Source organism: Eschrichtius robustus, chromosome 12 (genome assembly GCF_028021215.1).
Source record: "Eschrichtius robustus isolate mEscRob2 chromosome 12, mEscRob2.pri, whole genome shotgun sequence".
Classification (NCBI taxonomy): Eukaryota; Metazoa; Chordata; class Mammalia; order Artiodactyla; family Eschrichtiidae; genus Eschrichtius; species Eschrichtius robustus.
The window spans coordinates 10,697,768-10,703,032 of record NC_090835.1 but is presented as its reverse complement, the minus strand read 5'-3'; the positions used below and the strand labels follow the sequence as shown (position 1 = coordinate 10,703,032).

The 5,265-nt window shown below is 44.2% G+C and overlaps 1 pseudogene; it reads left to right on the top strand.

Annotated features, from left to right (window-relative positions):
* Positions 1-1,074: 1,074 nt before the first annotated feature.
* Positions 1,075-2,511, top strand: LOC137773993 (serine/threonine-protein kinase MARK2 pseudogene; annotated as a pseudogene).
* The last annotated feature ends 2,754 nt before the right edge of the window (positions 2,512-5,265 follow it).

Genomic DNA, 5,265 nt, shown 5'->3' with positions numbered 1-5,265 from the left:
TCATAAGGCTTTGAGCTACTGTCCAGGGTCCTTGACTCCAACCTGAAGAACTGCCTGTGGCAGACGGGTCTGGTGGTTAAGAACTCTCTCAACTCTTGATTAACTGGGAATGTCTTGATTTCTCCCTCATTTTCGAAGGAAAGTTTTGCTAGATATAGGATTCTTGGTTGACGGTTTCTTTCCTTCAACACTTCAAGTACATTGAGTCATGCCATCTGGCCTCCGAGGCTCCTGATGAGAAATCTGCTCAATGACCTTCCTGGCAAACCTTCTCTCAGCTTCATAGACTTTCATAATGCACCGTATCATGTCTTATGCAACAGAACATTTTGTGTAGTATCGTGAAGTCAGTTAAGTTGTAACGTTATTTTGAGACCAGAATTTAAGGAAAAGGAATTGAACATTTCAAGTGTAGACATTATGAGGTCTCTAAAATTATTACACATTTTCAAACTAGAAATAAAAAGGCCACTGAAGTATCCTGCAGATTTTTATTTATAACAAAGTGAATACCAATATCTAATAACATACGTAAAGAAAAATTTCTTCGGGATCCTTTTTCCTAAGTGTAAAGGGGCCTTGAACTCAAAAAGTGAGAAAACCACTGTGGTGTATCCCCAGCGGTGATGGGTCCATTTCTTGCTCTGACCTCAGAGTGCACCATTGTGATGTACTTCACAAAGCCCTATGAAAGAGAAAGGTGGGCCCAGGTTTTTGGTCCTTAGAGCCCAGGAAGCTGCTTTTGGTGACCTGACGGCCTTGGACCTACAGTTAGCTTGTGTTTTCCTTGTTTCTGCCATTTTGTTGATTTTCGTTTCTCCTTTCTCTACTCTTTTTTATTTGTGTCATTGTTCTTTCTACAGTTAGCATAGTGAGTATTGTTGGTATAGTTAACACTTGATTAGCATAGTTAGTGTAGTTAGTACTAGTTAGCACTGTTGGTACAGTTAGCGTAGTTAGCGTTGTTAGTAGAGACAGCATACTTAGCCCTGTTAGTACAGTTAGCATTGTTAGTTAGCGTAGTTAGCGTTGCTAGGTAGTGCTGTCAGTCAGTGTAGTTAGCAGATCACCAGGATGCAGGGCCTCACAGCCAAATCTGCTGGCAAGGAGGCTCATATTGATGACTTCGAGATCCTCCACACCATTGGTGAAGGCACCTTCGGTAAAGTGAAGTTGGCCCGGCACATTCTGACCGGGACACAGGTGGCTGTGAAGGTCATAAAGAAAAGGCGTCAGAGCTTCTCAAGTGTCCAGGCACTTTTCCGGGAAGTGTGCAGTCTGAAGGCTCTGAATCACCCCAATATTGTAAAACTGCTGGGGGTGATTGACACAGAGGAGACATTTTTCGTGGTGATGGAGTACCTCAGTGGGGGGGACATGTACCGCTATTTGAAGATCCATGGCCGTATGACAGAGGCGGAGGCCCGAGGCCCGTTCCAGCAGCTGGTCTCCGCCCTGCAGCACTGCCACCGGAAGGGCATCGTGCACCGAGACCTGAAGCCACTGAGCCTCCTCTTTGATTCCAACATGAATATCAAACTTACAGACTTTGGCCTCAGCAACAAGTGTGATGACATTGTCCAACTGGACACGATCTGCGGCACACACCCTTATGCTGCCCCGGAACTCTTCCTGGGGCAGAGCTACAGCGGCCCTGCGGTGGACGTGTGGAGCTTGGGAGTAGTGCTGTACACCATGGTAACTGGGTCCCAGCCCTTTGTGGGAAAAGACTCCCAGGAGCTGCGGAAGCATATCCTACAAGGGCAATACCCCATCCCACCTTATCTGTCTTTGAAGATAAGGGATCTGTTACAAAAAATGATTGCCCTCAACCCCAGTGACAGAGGCACCTTACCTGACCTCATGAGGCATCCATGGGTCAACATGGGCCAGAAGGAGCCACTCCAGCCACCCTGTGAAGAGGACCTGGAGGTGACAATGGTGAGGACTCCGGGCTTGACTTGCGACCAGATCCAGGACACTGGGACAGGCAGTGTGAGCTCCAAGAAACCCAAGGTGGAGGTCTCCATCATAACTCTGAAGCCCTTCTCTTGCGGGGACCTCTGTGGCAGTGAACTTGAGCCTTCTCCAAGCCCTGTGGTGTCCTCCCTGCAAACCAGGTGGCTCTACCACAGAAAAAATGTGCAGCTGCAGGAAGACCAGCAGGCAGGGCAGAAGCCCGGTGAGTCTGCCTGTCCCCCACCCAGCCTGGAGGCGAGGACTGCCACCCCCAGCCCAGCCCCCCAGTGTGGCACTGGGACATCCACCTCCAGCAGCAGCAGGATTGGAGCCCCAGAGGGAAGCAGCTGCCCCCTGGGTGTGTCCAACACTGGAAGGTCCTCCCACGCTGGGCAGCCTGAGAGTGTGTCCTCATCCACTCTCTCTGGCCAGAGCCAGAAAAAGCAAGGGGTGGCTGGGAGAATCTGGAACTTTATTTTGAAACATCTTTGTTGCAAGCTGCCCAGCATGAGGCGTCATAATAAAGTGAGCCCATGTGAACCCCATGGATGACCGAGGCAGGAAGGTCAGGCCGCCGTGCTCCCTGGGGCCCGGTGCAGGGGAAGAGGAGTGTGTTCTCTGCACGGCCTTCAGAAGCATCGTATCCAAGACCCTGGCCAGCTCAGAGGATGGTCCGGAGCAGCCCGGGCGACCGAAAGCGAGGCCACCGTGGCTGCAGGTCTGCCCCTCAACCCCCACCTGGGTGAAACTTGAGAGACTGGACTGTCATTCCTGGGGCACGTCTCCCCTCCCCTACTCTTCTGTCTTCCGTGTTGGTGGGGGAGGGGGATAGTTCTTGTTCCAAGAACTCCTTGGTTCTTCCAATTCTAGTTAATAAACTTGATGCTCCAGAGAGATGCAAAAAAAAAAAAAAAAAAAAAAAAAACAATAACACTTTTATGTCCTGGGGTAGTATAATAAGATCAAGTGAATCCAATTTGATTTGGTGATTAGATTCCCAAGGCCAGGTTTAGTTTTCTTGGCACATTTTACCCCCTTGCCTCCTCCTTTTGATAGCTTGGTATTCTTCTTTGCTTATAGGAACATAACACTCATGAACATGCTTGCTTAGTGCCACCAACTTCAACATATTGTAATATCAATGACCTGATTCGTTGGTTTGCTACTTTCAAGCATCTCTTACATCACTATTAGAGAATGTTGAACCCCTGACACATTGAAATAAGCTGTTTCCAAGTGTTCTGTTCACAAAATGCTTTTAGACTCCTAAAAGTTGCTGAGAACCCTAAAGGGCTTTAGCTCATGTGAGTTATACCTATTGATATTTACCGAATTAGAAACTAAACATGGCAAAATCGAATTATATATTTATTAATTCCTATAAACTCATTACATGTTAATAATAACAACATAGCTATATGAAAAAAACCCTATATTCTAAAGCAAACAGTTTGAAGAGTGGCATTGTTTCATATCTTTGTGAATCTCAGCTGGGTTCATATCTGCTCCTGCCTTCAATTTATTTCAGTATGTTCTTTTGGTTGAAGTAAATGAAGAAAATCTGGCCTCATACACATAGATAGTAGGACAAGGGAAAAGAGTATTTCAATATCCCATCCAGAGATAATTGTGGATAATCCTCTTTGGTATTACAACAGAACTTAACAAATGGTAGTTTTTTTAAAGGTTAGTTGCAATGTGGAATCTGAAATCCTATCAATAAACTTTTGGGGCTCTGTTTCATTAATATCCTTTGATTTCTCTTCTATTTTGAATGGTTCTTTTACCCATCCATGATTTTTTTAACATTGGGGAAAAAAATGGTCATTTGGAAGATACTGATTCATTCTGTTATGTATATTGTTAAAGGAAAAATTGTTCTGACATTTGTTAAAATGGAAAGGAAGACTTTAATCAGGACTATTGCAATAGGTGTCAAGACTATAGCAATAGGGGAGAGAGATCAGGCTCAAGTCCAAATACAACCAAGACAGCTGGGGATTTATAGCCAATGAACAGAGGGAGGGGGGTCAGTGGAGGAAAATTTAGTAAGAAAAGACAGCAGAGGTAGGGGGAGTCTTGCTTAACCAACCTAACAGGACTTTTGGTGAAAGCAGGTTAAGGACTTATGCATCAAAGGTGGGGGAGCAGGAGCTTGATCAGATATTGAGGGTGATCAGATATCAAGGGTGGGGGAATTCTTGACAAACTGACTTAGCAGGGTCCTTGCCAAACTGAGCTATGCAGGTCCAGCAAGGATGGGGGCCAAGGTCAAGCCTAGCTGAGAAGAGGGCTAAGAGGGACCTCACTAGTGTTTGTTAAGGAGAAAGTCTTTGTCAGCATCTTCCAAATACTGACACATTTCATTATACAATTTCAGAAATTCACAGTTGTTGATATCGAAACTAAACTCACCAGAAAAGTCTATAAGTACTGGAAAGTTGTCAAGCTGACTGGGAGTTTTCCAATATTCTAATTTTTACTTTAAAGTTCAAACTCTATACCTGGCAACAAGTAGTGTTAATTTCTTCCTTGAGATGACAGACTCACTTTGTTTTTGTTTTTTGCTTTTTTTTTAAGAAAATGTCTGTCAAATACCCACTGGTGAATAATCATAGTTTGTTCTTTCAAGTAAAAATGCCATTCCATAAGAAAAGTGGCTAGTTCAGCTGGCAACCAGAACAACTGTACAAGAGCTCTTTCTCTTGATAAAACCATCACACCTCAATAGGCAGAGTGCTTTATGTATACTTTCAGGGGTGTCATATAAATGTTAAAAAGATCTACACTCCTGAAAAGATGCTCAACATCACTAAGCATCAGGAAAATGCAAATCAAAACCACAATGAGATATCACCTCACATGGTCAGAATGGCTATCGTCAAAAAGAACACAAGTAACAAATGTTGGCGAGGATGTGGAGGAAAGGGAACCCTTGTGCACTGTTGCTGGGAATGTAAATTGGTGCAACCTGTGGAACTGTGGCAAATGGTATGGAGGTTTCTCAAAAGACTAAAGATACGACTACCAAATGAGCCAGCAATTCCACTCCTGGGTATATAAAAAGCAAAAAAGCAAAACACTAATTTGAAAAGATACATACACCCCAATGTTCATAGTAGCATTATTTATAATTGCCAAGATATGGAAGCAACCTAAGTGTCCATCAACAGATGAATGGAAAAAGATGAATAAAGAATATGGATAAAGAAGATGTGTACACACACACACACACACACACACACAAAATGGAATACTACTCAGACATAACATGAAATTTTGCCATTTGCAGCAACATGGATGGAC